The sequence below is a fragment of the Trichomycterus rosablanca genome, chromosome 14, assembly GCF_030014385.1.
Source record: "Trichomycterus rosablanca isolate fTriRos1 chromosome 14, fTriRos1.hap1, whole genome shotgun sequence".
NCBI classification, from domain to species: Eukaryota; Metazoa; Chordata; class Actinopteri; order Siluriformes; family Trichomycteridae; genus Trichomycterus; species Trichomycterus rosablanca.
Genome location: NC_086001.1, coordinates 26,620,574 through 26,637,378, shown reverse-complemented (window position 1 = coordinate 26,637,378; position 16,805 = coordinate 26,620,574). Strand labels below are relative to the sequence as shown.

The 16,805-nt window shown below is 27.9% G+C and overlaps 1 pseudogene; it reads left to right on the top strand.

Annotated features, from left to right (window-relative positions):
• The first annotated feature begins 16,696 nt into the window (after nt 1-16,696).
• LOC134327167 (5S ribosomal RNA) lies at nt 16,697-16,805 on the top strand (annotated as a pseudogene).

The following is a 16,805-nucleotide window of genomic DNA, read 5'->3' as shown; positions in this document are numbered from 1 at the left end:
AAATAATCAAATACATTTATAACATTATGAATAATAAATACATTTATAACATTATAAATAATCAAATACATTTATAACATTATAAATAATCAAATACATTTATAACATTATAAATAATCAAATACATTTATAACATTATAAATAATCAAATACATTTATAACATTATAAATAATCAAATACATTTATAACATTATGAATAATAAATACATTTATAACATTATAAATAATCAAATACATTTATAACATTATAAATAATCAAATACATTTATAACATTATAAATAATCAAATACATTTATAACATTATAAATAATCAAATACATTTATAACATTATGAATAATAAATACATTTATAACATTATAAATAATCAAATACATTTATAACATTATAAATAATCATATACATTTATAACATTATAAATAATCAAATACATTTATAACATTATGAATAATAAATACATTTATAACATTATAAATAATCAAATACATTTATAACATTATGAATAATAAATACATTTATAACATTATAAATAATAAATACATTTATAACATTATAAATAATAAATACATTTATAACATTATAAATAATCAAATACATTTATAACATTATAAATAATCATATACATTTATAACATTATGAATAATAAATACATTTATAACATTATAAATAATAAATACATTTATAACATTATAAATAATCATATACATTTATAACATTATAAATAATCAAATACATTTATAACATTATGAATAATAAATACATTTATAACATTATAAATAATCAAATACATTTATAACATTATAAATAATCAAATACATTTATACCATTATAAATAATCAAATACATTTATAACATTATGAATAATAAATACATTTATAACATTATAAATAATAAATACATTTATAACATTATAAATAATCAAATACATTTATAACATTATAAATAATCAAATACATTTATAACATTATAAATAATCAAATACATTTATAACATTATAAATAATCAAATACATTTATAACATTATAAATAATCAAATACATTTATAACATTATAAATAATCAAATACATTTATAACATAAATAATAAATACATTTATAACATTATAAATAATCAAATACATTTATAACATTATAAATAATCAAATACATTTATAACATTATGAATAATAAATACATTTATAACATTATAAATAACCAAATACATTTATAACATTATGAATAATAAATACATTTATAACATTATAAATAATAAATACATTTATAACATTATAAATAATCAAATACATTTATAACATTATGAATAATAAATACATTTATAACATTATAAATAATAAATACATTTATAACATTGTAAATAACCAAATACATTTATATCATTATAAATAATCAAATACATTTATAACATTATAAATAATCATATACATTTATAACATTATAAATAATCAAATACATTTATAACATTATGAATAATAAATACATTTATAACATTATAAATAATAAATACATTTATAACATTATAAATAATCAAATACATTTATAACATTATGAATAATAAATACATTTATAACATTATAAATAATCAAATACATTTATAACATTATAAATAATCAAATACATTTATAACATTATAAATAATCAAATACATTTATAACATTATAAATAATCAAATACATTTATAACATTATAAATAATCAAATACATTTATAACATTATGAATAATAAATACATTTATAACATTATAAATAATCAAATACATTTATAACATTATAAATAATCATATACATTTATAACATTATAAATAATCAAATACATTTATAACATTATGAATAATAAATACATTTATAACATTATAAATAATCAAATACATTTATAACATTATGAATAATAAATACATTTATAACATTATAAATAATAAATACATTTATAACATTATAAATAATAAATACATTTATAACATTATAAATAATCAAATACATTTATAACATTATGAATAATAAATACATTTATAACATTATAAATAATAAATACATTTATAACATTATAAATAATCAAATACATTTATAACATTATAAATAATCAAATACATTTATAACATTATGAATAATAAATACATTTATAACATTATAAATAACCAAATACATTTATAACATTATGAATAATAAATACATTTATAACATTATAAATAATAAATACATTTATAACATTATAAATAATCAAATACATTTATAACATTATGAATAATAAATACATTTATAACATTATAAATAATAAATACATTTATAACATTATAAATAATCATATACATTTATAACATTATAAATAATCAAATACATTTATAACATTATAAATAATCATATACATTTATAACATTATAAATAATCAAATACATTTATAACATTATGAATAATAAATACATTTATAACATTATAAATAATCAAATACATTTATAACATTATAAATAATCAAATACATTTATAACATTATAAATAATCAAACACATGTATAACATTATAAATAATCAAATACATTTATAACATTATAAATAATCAAATACATTTATAACATTATAAATAATCAAATACATTTATAACATTATAAATAATCATATACATTTATAACATTATGAATAATAAATACATTTATAAAATTATAAATAATCAAATACATTTATAACATTATGAATAATAAATACATTTATAACATTATACATAATCAAATACATTTATAACATTATAAATAATCAAATACATTTATAACATTATAAATAATCAAATACATTTATAACATTATAAATAATCAAATACATTTATAACATTATAAATAATCAAATACATTTATAACATTATGAATAATCAAATACATTTATAACATTATGAATAATAAATACATTTATAATATTATAAATAATTAATACATTTATAACATTATAAATAATCAAATACATTTATAACATTATAAATAATCAAATACATTTATAACATTATAAATAATCAAATACATTTATAACATTATAAATAATCAAATACATTTATAACATTATAAATAATCAAATACATTTATAACATTATAAATAATAAATACATTTATAACATTATAAATAATAAATACATTTATAACAATATAAATAATCAAATACATTTATAACATTATAAATAATCAAATACATTTATAACATTATAAATAATCAAATACATTTATAACATTATAATTAATCAAATACATTTATAACATTATAAATAATCAAATACATTTATAACATTATAAATAATCAAATACATTTATAACATTATAATTAATCAAATACATTTATAACATTATAAATAATCAAATACATTTATAACATCAATAATAAATACATTTATAACATTATAAATAATAAATACATTTATAACATTATAAATAATCAAATACATTTATAACATTATAAATAATCATATACATTTATAACATTATGAATAATAAATACATTTATAACATTATAAATAATCAAATACATTTATAACATTATGAATAATAAATACATTTATAACATTATAAATAATCAAATACATTTATAACATTATAAATAATCAAATACATTTATAACATTATAAATAATCAAATACATTTATAACATTATGAATAATCAAATACATTTATAACATTATAAATAATAAATACATTTATAACATTATAAATAATCATATACATTTATAACATTATAAATAATCAAATACATTTATAACATTATAAATAATCAAATACATTTATAACATTATAAATAATCAAATACATTTATAACATTATAAATAATCAAATACATTTATAACATTATAAATAATAAATACATTTATAACATTATAAATAATAAATACATTTATAACATTATAAATAATCAAATACATTTATAACATTATAAATAATCAAATACATTTATAACATTATAAATAATCAAATACATTTATAACATTATAATTAATCAAATACATTTATAACATTATAAATAATCAAATACATTTATAACATTATAAATAATCAAATACATTTATAACATTATAATTAATCAAATACATTTATACCATTATAAATAATCAAATACATTTATAACATCAATAATAAATACATTTATAACATTATAAATAATCAAATACATTTATAACATTATAAATAATCAAATACATTTATAACATTATAAATAATCAAATACATTTATAACATTATAAATAATAAATACATTTATAACATTATAAATAATCAAATACATTTATAACATTATAAATAATCAAATACATTTATAACATTATAAATAATCAGATACATTTATAACATTATAAATAATCAAATACATTTATAACATTATAAATAATCAAATACATTTATAACATTATAAATAATCAAATACATTTATAACATTATAAATAATCAAATACATTTATAACATTATAAATAATCAAATACATTTATAACATTATAAATAATCAAAAACATTTATAACATTATAAATAATCAAATACATTTATAACATTATAAATAATCAAATACATTTATAACATTATAAATAATCAAATACATTTATAACATCAATAATAAATACATTTATAACATTATAAATAATCAAATACATTTATAACATTATAAATAATCAAAAACATTTATAACATTATAAATAATAAATACATTTATAACATTATAAATAATCAAATACATTCATAACATTATAAATAATAATATACATTTATAACGTTATAAATAATAAATACATTTACAACATTATAAATAATCAAATACATTTATAACATTATAAATAATCAAATACATTTATAACATTATAAATAATCAAATACATTTATACCATTATAAATAATCAAATACATTTATAACATTATAAATAATCAAATACATTTATAACATTATAAATAATCAAATACATTTATAACATTATAAATAATAATATACATTTATAACATTATAAATAATCAAATACTTTTATAACATTATAAATAATCAAATACATTTATAACATTATAAATAATCAAATACATTTATAACATTATAAATAATCAAATACATTTATAACATTATAAATAATCAAATACATTTATAACATTATAAATAATCAAATACATTTATAACATTATAAATAATCAAATACATTTATAACATTATAAATAATCAAATACATTTATAACATTATAAATAATCAAATACATTTATAACATCAATAATAAATACATTTATAACATTATAAATAATCAAATACATTTATAACATTATAAATAATCAAAAACATTTATAACATTATAAATAATAAATACATTTATAACATTATAAATAATCAAATACATTCATAACATTATAAATAATAATATACATTTATAACGTTATAAATAATAAATACATTTACAACATTATAAATAATCAAATACATTTATAACATTATAAATAATCAAATACATTTATAACATTATAAATAATCAAATACATTTATAACATTATAAATAATCAAATACATTTATAACATTATAAATAATCAAATACATTTATAACATTATAAATAATCAAATACATTTATAACATTATAAATAATCAAATACATTTATAACATTATAAATAATAATATACATTTATAACATTATAAATAATCAAATACTTTTATAACATTATAAATAATAATATACATTTATAACATTATAAATAATAAATACATTTCAGGGCTCTAGACTAACTTTTTGCACTGGTTGCACTGGTGCGCCTAACTTTTTTTCTTAGGTGCACCAGCACAAAAGTTAGGTGCACCCTAATTTTCAACTGCATCACATTTAACACCACAGTTTTACAGGTTCACTTGTTTTTTCGCTGTCCATATAGGCAATATTGACTTGTAAATGATTAAATAACAGTCTGGTCAACATGGCCTCGTCTGTTGATGTTTGTTGCTGTCTGCCGCTGAAAGGCAGTGGGGAGAGGGGACCCATGGGCAGTGCATTTACTGCGGCATGTAATGTGTTTTATAGATGCATTGTGCTTTTCATCCTTTCAATTCAAAATGTATTAGAACCAGTCACAAATACAATTTTGACGGCCATGGTTTTCCCATGCTCTTTACAGTTAATTATAGTATTATAATCTCATTATAGTACACTATTATAAAAATTATAACAATAATAATAGAGTATATCTATTCATGTATGTATGTATGTATGTATGTATGTATATGGGTCATTCTATAATTTGGGGTACATTTCACATCACCAAAAAAGTACAAAAACAATGTTCTCTCTCAATAAAACAATCAGTGGTTCAAGTTAATATATTCTTTAGTATAACATATTCACTATTTGCAAAGCTTAAACATTAATTTTTTTTATTTTTATTTAAAAGGGACAGTAGATGTAGACTACTAGGTAACTTAGTTGACAGGTAACATAGTTGACAATTTCCCTATTTTGACCCATATCTTCAGTGGTAGACCTTGCCTGGCTGACCACATGTCATTTCTTGAACAGAATAATGTCTAATTTGAACATACGTTTGAATTAAAATTATAAAAAAAATTTTAACCATAACAATGTATGTAACATAGTTGACGGTCAATTAATATACTCATTGACAATGTTCTATTATAGATAAAATATTTTAAAAAATAAGAGGACATTCACCACAGTGTGTTCAATATACCCTCTACAGAGATGAATGATATCATGTAATGCTGGTCACATAATTTTAGAACAAACCATTTTTGAGTTGCTGAGTGGAGTTCTGTTAGTAACATAGTTGACAGAACTTTTGCGGACATTAATAAATAAAGATATTTAAATTATTTAAAAGAGAAACTCAATTTAAAAAATATTATTTTTCTTTGGTATTTAAACTTTTAAAATAAATAAAAAAATAGATGTTGTTGCCCTTAATGATTTTATTCATTATTTTAAAACCAAGGCACCCTCAACTTAAAAAACAGACACAGCAAAAACTGTTCATTTAGGAACATCATGACAAATTTCAAGTTAAATGAAGCATAGGATGCACATAATGTTTTTGTGATATTACAACATGTTTTCCATTAATAGGTAAAATATGACATTTTTAAAGAAAATAGTTAGAATAAATATAATTATTATCATTGGACATGGAATGTACCCCAAATTATAGAATGACCCATATATATTTTTTTTTGTGTGTGTGTGTGTATGGGGCTCTAGAGTGTAATCTTAAATAAAGTGCATTATATTATCGGCTTTACTGGATCTTTTACACAGATTTCCAAAATCGATTGCGGTGCACTCACTGTGTATTTTGATTACATGTATTCTAACACTTCACTGTCTTTTAGTTATTTTTATATTTTACTTAACGAAAATATTATTGTGTTTTTACTTTCGCTATCGTCGCACTTAACCGCTAGCATTAGCCTATTGCTACTAGAGGGTCGGCTCACCACTGTTACGGGTCTCTTGCTGTGTGGTGATGAATGTGTGGGAATAAAAGCACACGACAAGGTAGACTTCACTGTAACGGTTTAGTCAGGACTTCAGTAAGCGTTACAACACTTTAAACTGCCTAGCTCTAGAAACCGAACTTTTATACTTTGGCCGTCCGGCGAGTCTCATATACAAAACTAAACTAACTGAACGTCCGGTGCTGCATTCTGATTGGTTGAGCTGAATGTCGCTCACATATCACCGATACAATATTGTCCCGCCCTTCACTGTCTCTGATTGGTTTAGACCATGATATGGGCCTAATGTGTGTCTGTTGTTGTACCACAGGAAGACTTTCAGAGTAGCGGAGACTTTTTTCCCCTTGAACTGCTGGTTGCACCGGTGCGACCTGAGATTTTTTTTAGTCGCACCATTGAGAAATTAGGTCGCATGTGCGACCAAATTGGTCGCACTCTAGAGCCCTGCATTTATATCATTATAAATAATAAAGATTGTTAGTAAATGTTAAACTGAGATCTGATGATAAAGTCCTGTACCATGATGCATCATGAATGATTAATTTATTTAGGTTGTCCACTATGGGAGGCACTCTAGAACTCTCTGCTCGACTCTTTGCTGGATCTCTTCTCCCTGTGAATTTCTCTATACACAATATTTTAATTTTTCTTCTTGAATTCTATGTGTAATCGATCCCTTCTGTTATGTTTGTTTTGTCATTGTACATCGACCTTGAGTTTGGTGAAAGGCGCTATATAAGTTAAACTTATTACTATTATCATTATTGTAGTTTGTGTGGTTCTTAACACCAGATCAGCTGCTGTCTCTATTATCATGGCTGAACAGATTCTCACATTTGGGGTCGACGGTTTTCTTTATTTGTGTAAATAGAGATTAGAGTCGTTTGTGTGACTGTGAGGGTTTAGTGGTGCTGTTAGTGTTAGTATTAGTGATAGACACAAATAAATTCAATAATAAATGTTATTTTTACTTACTGAGTTCATCTTTATCTTCAGGTTCTTCCTTCTTCACAGGCTTCATCTGGAAACCTCCACACTGTTGGTCCTCTGGGGTGAGGTGTTCCTCAGAGGTGACGTGTTCCACAGGGATTAAAGATCCTTCACCTGAAATTCATCAATATGTGAAGAAGAAACTCAACCACTGGAGGAAACTGAAGGTTGTGGGTTTAGTTACCACAAATAAATACTACTTAGATTTAATCCAGACTGGAATGTATCAGCACTTCTACACAGGACAGTACGGTACAGTACAGGTTCTAATCCCACTATCTAAATGTTCTTATTAGTTCTACTATACTAACCACACTGTACTGTACTAACATGGCAAATTGCTCCACATTTACTTACAGAAGTAACTTCCATCTTCTTCCTCCTCCTTTTTTATTAGTTTCACTTGGAATCCTTCATTTTGTAGATCTATGGGGGTGACGTGTCCCTCTTACTGCATTATTAAAAGATCTGACAGGCAGACAGACAGATAGACAAATGTACTTTATTCCCTATTAAAGAGAAATCCAGGAAAATTCTTTTAGACTCTTTAACTGTTTATTTTTAATGCTGTGAGGCTGTAAACAGAGTGAAAATGTTGAAACTATTGTGGGACTGAGCAGCATCAGACAGAAAAGACTTCTAATAGAACTTTTTGGGTTGGTTTCACAGACAGGGATTAAGCCTAGTCCTAGACTACACAGCATTTTGAATGGAGATTCTCTATTTAAAGCTAAATGTAGTCCTGGACTATAAACCTTAATCCCTGTCTGGGAAACAACCCTTTGAGTTTGGTGGAAGTGGTTTTGTGGCCCAAAGTGAAATGATGAAGTCTGATGTTCTTTACATCTAGTTTCTCATCCACTCCCAATAACAGTGCTGTACTAATACTTTTAACTTTTACTATAAACCTGTAAAACAACCTGTAAACAAAGCTACAAGAACTCGCTGTTTCTATCAAACATTACAAACTGTAAACAAAGCTGAAAATGTGACGCGTTTATATCAAAATGTGAGATTTAATAATGAATAAACTCTGAATCCGTTACAATCCACTGATTCATCGGTTCAATGAATCGGTTCATCAGTACTGAATCATGTGTGATGCTAACAGTTAGCGGAGCAGCTAAAAGTTTGTGTGTTTAAATAAAACTGGAGTTAAAACTCCTCAAATCCTCACAGTGATGTTTTATTATGAACTCTAGTTTTATTATTAATTAGAATGTGGTTATAATTAAATATAAGGGTTATAATTAAATACATATTTTACTTACAGATGAGGCTCTACAGTACAAACACAGCAGCTTCTTGTTCTTCTTATGATGTTTAATGGCGGTTGGCAGAACAACTTAAGACGCACCAGCGTCACCAACTGGACTGGAGTTGAACAGCAGCTTAGCAGTAAAACATCTCCATTAGCCCTGTATCTCTCAGCTACAGTGTTGGGGGAACGAACCGATTCTATTGAACGATTCTTTGAAATGAACTAAAGGAACCGAGTCGCTCCTCTAGTATAAGGACAAATAATTAAGGAATAAACTTGTTTAATGATGTTAAATCTGATTGGTTCATGGCGTGTATGTTTTAAAGCAGAAACAAACACAGGCCCATCTCTGCACAAGAGAGGATTTTTCTGAAACTAAATAAATAAAGTAAATAAATGGAATTTGTTTGTAGATGTGATTCCAGTATACAGTATTTGTTTGGGTTTAGAATGTAACGTGAAAGTAAAGTAATGAGGAACATTTTACATTTTCCAGGATGTAATGAGTAAAGTAATCCCATTACAGTTTTAGTTAAGTAATAAGTAATGAGTAATGGATTACTTTTTTGAGTAACTACCCCAACACTGCTCAGGTAGCTTTAGAGAGGACTACAGTCAGTCCTAGACGTTCTTCCAAGCAGTTTCTCTAATGTCATGTTTTGTTTTCCAACTCACACATTCACACCAGTAGAAGCTTAAAAATAACACTACAAACCAACTAGTCAATAAGCACAAGAGGATTCATCTTTATAGACGGTGCTGTTTATGGTTTTACACGTTAAAACATGAGGAGTTTATTTTTATTACAACAAACACAACAGCAACAATTAATAATTATAAAAATAAAATAATAATAGTAATGTCACAAATTTGTACATAAGCAAAAAGCTGTAATTTATTTCTAGCACCACTAGATGGCGATGACACTTTAAAAGTCAGTTGAATGTGTTTTACTGTAGTAAGAATGAAAGTATGAGCTGATCTTCGTCTCATTGTGTAGCTTTGATGAAGAAAAAGCCGCTGGGTCAGTGTGTAACAGGAGGTTTGGAGTGAAGGTGGGTGTGTGTGGATAAAAGCTTCCAGCACCTGGTAGTCCCAGTCGGTCTCACATCCAAGTACTAACCAGGTCCGAACCTGCTTAGCTTCCAAGATCTGGTGTTCTCAGGGTGGTGTGGCCATAAGCGAGAGATGTTGTAAACAAGCTGCTTCTTATAGACGTCCGTCGTTCAGCCTTTCACAAAGAACAAAGACTCATGATGATAGAACAATGCAACACTGTTCAGTCCACAGCCCTCCATTCACACCTTCTCATGTACATTCTGGTTGAGGACGGTTCATTATTTGCTAAGTGGAAATCATCTAAAGACTAGAATTTTGGAGTGTAGATCTAGAAGTGTTAAAGTAAGAGGCTATTCATTTATAAAAACTTAGCATTCTTAATATGAAGAATTTTTGCAAACACCATAAAGACCAGGGTAAAATTCTTCCACTTGAAAGTAAAAGTTGTTCTGTGTTTATTAAAGTAGATTAAACTTGAATAATGAATAAAAACAGATTCAGATCTGAGGTTGGTACATTACACCACATTACATTTGATGATTAATGATCATATTCATACCATCATGTACATTTGATAATTGAAGCAGAACAGTTCTAGTGGATATTAGTAGAAAATGAAAACTATAAGAGAAAAAATTACACATCGCTTTTTCTGTACATGCAGTAGTGGAGTATCATTTTATTTTCTCCTCTGAATGCGCTGGTGTTTTTCAAGACGACTTCAGTCACAAAAACGTAACTTCTGTGTGACCGTACTGGTGTCTATTAAAAATGCTGCTTTCAGTAAAACTTCATCTGCACTATAAGCAGCAGTATGGGTCATGCTTTTATGTGAATGCGCTGGTGTAGTGTACTTAAAGAATATTCCTTTCACTAAAGTTCTTTTCAGACAGTGAACGGTTATACAACCTCTCTCCTGTGTGAATGCGCTGGTGTTGTTGGAGAACATAATGTGCAATAAAATACTTCCCACACTCTTAACAGTGATGTAGTTTCTCTATGTGAATACGCTGATGCTGTTTGAGATTCTTTTCATGAGCAAAAATCTTTCCACACTCTGAGCAGTGATATGGTTTCTCCCCTGTGTGAATACGCTGGTGTTTTTGAAGGGTACCATGTTCAGCAAAACTCTGTCCACACACTGAGCAGTAATACGGTTTCTCCCCTGTGTGAATACGCTGGTGTTTTTGAAGGGTACCATGTTCAGAAAAACTCTTTCCACACTCAGTGCAGTTATATGGTTTCTCTCCTGTGTGAATACGCTGGTGTTTTTGAAGGGTACTATGTTCAGCAAAACTCTTTCCACACTCTGAGCAGTAATATGGTTTCTCTCCTGTGTGAATACGCTGGTGTTTTTGAAGGTTACCCTGGTGAGCAAAACTCTTTCCACACTCTGAGCAGTAATATGGTTTCTCTCCTGTGTGAATACGCTGGTGTACTTTAAGTGCATTACTGTAAGCAAAACTATTGCCACACTCACAGCAGTGATACGGTTTCTCTCCTGTGTGAACACGCTGGTGTACTTTAAGGTCACTACTTTGAATGAAACTCTTTCCACACTCTGAACACTGATATGGCTTCTCTCCTGTGTGAATGCGCTGGTGTTTTTGGAGCGTACTCTGTCGAGAAAAACTGTCTCCACACTCTTAGCAGTGATATGGCTTCTCTCCTGTGTGAATACACTGGTGTTGTTTCAGATGACTCTGCTTAATAAAATTCCTCCCACACTCTGAGCAGTGATGAAAGTTCTTCATGTTTATGCTTTGATAAGACTGTAGAAACTGTTTCCTTGGAAAGCAACAGAAACAAAGAAACAAGTCAATTCATTAGCATTACTATTAGCATTAGCTATTGGCATTATTACTACATTAATACCACAATAAGTAATAAAAACATTAAATTCACTTCACGTCTAAGTGAGAATCTGAATTCAAAGAACATCAGGATAAAATACTTATAAATACTGCAGATATTAATAATTAAATAACTATAAATAACTTGATATAAATAAAGATATAAGAGATCTGACTTTCTCAACATCAGTCCTGCACCAAGCAAATCTAATCCAGTTCATGACAGGACTAATAATTAGCTCACAAGTGTAAATCTTTGGTGTGCTGGGAGTAAAAAAGGCTTCATAAATTACCACAATTATGAGCATAAAGCTATTTTAAACAGTCTGAATATATTAACCTTATAATATTAAATAACATAATAAAATAAAAAGAACAACAAATGCAACATAAATGTAAAAGAAACAAACAAGAAAACCCTTTACCTTCCTGTTAGAATCCTGGCAGCCACTTTAACAAAGTTGGTGTCTCCAGCAGGTCGTTTCTAATGAAGAACGTGCAGAAGATCCTTCTTACCAAGTGACTCAGCTACAGGTCTAGAGTTTAGTCCTTAAATAGAGCTGAGGACAAAGACCCAAGACCAGTTCAAAACTCTGCATTGGTCAATCATCAGACAACCATTCACACCTTCTTGTGTGAAGTACTAGCTCATTATCTATGGAACGTGTGCAAATGAAGTAGATGGAGCCACAAAGCATGATGGGTGAAGTCAAACCACACCTATTTATCTGAGCAGAGAAGTTATTTACATTTAATCCTAAACACAAACAAGGAATTGAAAGGCTATTCTGTAAAGTGAAATGACATGAATTTAGATAAAGCTTTTATGATAAGAATCTAAGTCATGTAAAATGCTGTATGTATAATTGTGTGAATTAGTTTCTACTGTATATGAGGAACAATAAGAAAACTAGAAGAGGAAACACCCACCTATAGATTTATCTGTGTTTATGGTGTAGAAATATTTACTGTGCACTTGTGTGTCTGTGAACTGTTTGATTTACTACTGCGGTCAAGCCTCCACTTCAAAATGCTCAGTCAAAACAGCTCCCACATTGTTTATGAAGATGTGCGTATACTAAACATTACGGTAAAAGCGTCTGGCGGAACTATTTAGGATAGAATTTCATGGTTTAATATAAAAAGTTTGGTAATAACTGGACATTATGATATTACTTTAAATTTAAAGTCAACTAAAATATAATCTAAGTTCATTCCTGTTTTAATTTAGATTGTTATTAAATGGAATAATCTTGATTACATGAATTGTTGTTATATAGTGCCCTTAAAGTACACCAGCGTATTCACACAGGAGAGAAACTGTATCACTGCTCAGACTGTGGAAAGAGTTTTGCTCAACAAAGTAAACACCAGCGTATTCACACAGGAGAGAAACTGTTCACTGCTCATGAATAGAATCTGAAACGGCATCAGCGTATTCACAAAGAAAAACTACATCACTGTTAAGAGTGTGGGAAGTATTTTATTGCACATTATGTTTTCCAACAACACCAGCGCATTCAGACAGGAGAGAAGTAATATCACCGTTCACTGTCTGAAAAGAACTTTAGTGAAAGGAATATTCTTTAAGTACACCACACCAGCGCATTCACATAAGAGAACGACCCATATTGCTGCTTATAGTGCGGATGAAGTTTTACTGGAAGCAGCATTTTTAATAGACACCAGTACGGTCACACAGAAGTTACGTTTTTGTGACTGAAGTCGTGTTTCTTTTTCTACTAATATCCACTAGAACTGTTCTACTTCAATTATCAAATGTACATGATGGTATGAATATGATCATTAATCATCAAATGTAATGTGGTGTAATGTACCAACCTCAGATCTGAATCTGTTTTTATTCATTATTCAAGTTTAATCTACTTTAATAAACACAGAACAACTTTTACTTTCAAGTGGAAGAATTTTACCCTGGTCTTTATGGTGTTTGCATAAATTCTTCATATTATGAATGCTAAGTTTTCATAAATGAATAACCTCTTACTTTAACACTTCTAGATCTACACTCCAAAATTCTAGTCTTTAGATGATTTCCACTTAGCAAATAATGAACCGTCCTCCACCAGAATGTACATGAGAAGGTGTGAATGGAGGGCTGTGGACTGAACAGTGTTGCATTGTTCTATCATCATGAGTCTTTGTTCTTTGTGTTTATCTATAGACCAAATTAGTGGTAGCTAAACTCCTTTGTTAAAAGATATACTCATATTTACATTTAATTATCCCACCATCTTCTAGTGCATAAAACCCAGTTCATATAAATCCTAATACAGACTGCACTGACATGTTTTGAAATTACATTTAAAAATAAATAAATACTATTGTGGTAGTTCAGGTGTTTTCTTATCATGGAGGCGACCAATTGACCAAGACCAATTATAAATGTATTTGTTAAACTGTAAATTCAATCCGAGTCCTCTGTGTGATGAGAGTTTGGTTTTGAATCTGAATATCAGCAAATGTGTCCATGGTTGGTAAATGGGACTAAACTCACGGTCCATGTATTTGTATGTAGGCTTGAGCTGGAGTGACAATAGAAAGTGGATGTAAAGGACTGGGTGGGTAATAATTCAAAATAGTTCTTCATCTAACCTGAAATTCTATTCATAAATCATAAGAGAATAAAAAGAACTAGAGAGTGCATTTCCGGAGAAAATGCGAGTGTGATTGCCGTGTGCCGGTCGGCGGGCGTGCGCAGGTCGGGGGCGCGCATGCGTTTAGAAGTGGTGCGGTGCGTGGGGTGTGAATACTTTCTCTCAGACAGGCCACTGTATCTGTGCACAAGCTGTGGTGTGAGCACAAGTTCACTCTGGGTGTGTTTGAAAAGCCAAACCTGTAAAAAAATGCATTTCTGCACGTTTGTACTGCTTACAAATCAGTACTCATTCATTTACATGTGATTATCACTGCAGGGGCCATGGTATTGCGCAATCTATGATCGGCTGTGTCTCATTTACAGCTTTCAGGCATAGTGCACTCAGACTTCGGTCCCTCTTTTAGCATTTAGCAATTCCCATTGATTTTAATGCATCCGTTAGCCTTGAAGCTAACGGATATAAATATCTTTTTTTCTGTTGCAACGCGAATGATATGACGCTCCCTGCTAAGTGTAACTGCAGTATAATTTCATTCTGTGCAGCGTTTTCATCTTAAAAATCACTAATACTTTAGTTACAGACCAAAATAAGTCAGCTTTTTTGGCGGCCGCCATTTTCTATTCTCAGAACGGGCTGAAGATGCCGTCTACGTCATCACGTTGACGTTCTGTGGAAAGCCAAAGGTGTCAAGATTTTTGTCCAAAAATTCGGGCAAAAACGGGCATAAATGCCACACGGATGGGCGTATCCGGATGATTTTTTGGATTTGGGCGCTAATTAATGACCCGGTCGATCAAGGGTTGGAACGGCGTTGATAGCTCAAAATTTTTTTCAAAATGAATGGGAATCAATGGGGCAAAACGGGCACCTTAAAACGGGCACTGTGCCCACAGTGTTGGTTCGATCCAAAAGCTGTATACAAGCAGTCCATTCCCGTATGGGCCGGACGATTTGGCACTGGAACGGGGTCGATATCTCGAAAATTGCGGACGAAGAAAGGGAGACAAAAAACGGGCGGAATGGCAATAATATATTGAAAACGAAAATAACAATAACAATAGTGTGCTTGCATTCTGCAATCACACTAATAAATCATAAATAAAGAAGATTGGAGAGGAGAAGAAAACAGGAGAGGAAAAAACAGAAAAGAGTAGAAGTGAAATTTAGAGCTTTTAGTATTTAAAGTGTTACTATTAAATGTAATAAGAGCGACCAATACTGCTACTAGATCCCACCATCACTCTGTTAATCACAGTGCTGCTGGTGAAGAAAAGGTGGAATCCAGATGATTTGTTGTGGTGTTTTTGTACTAAATGCAGGTGAAAGAGAATCAGCAGCAGCAGCTGAGCGGTGTGTGTGGTTCTCTGTGTGTTTTGTCTCTGTTTCAGGATCTTTTATTTGAAAAGCTGCGTGTAGAACAGAGAAAGGCTGAACGACGGACGTCTATAAGAAGCAGCTTGTTTACAGCGTCTCTTGCTTATAGCCACACCACCCTGAGAACACCCGATCTCGGAAGCTAAGCAGCGTCGGTCCTGGTTAATACTTGGATGGGATCCCGCCTGGGAATACCAGGTGCTGGAAGCT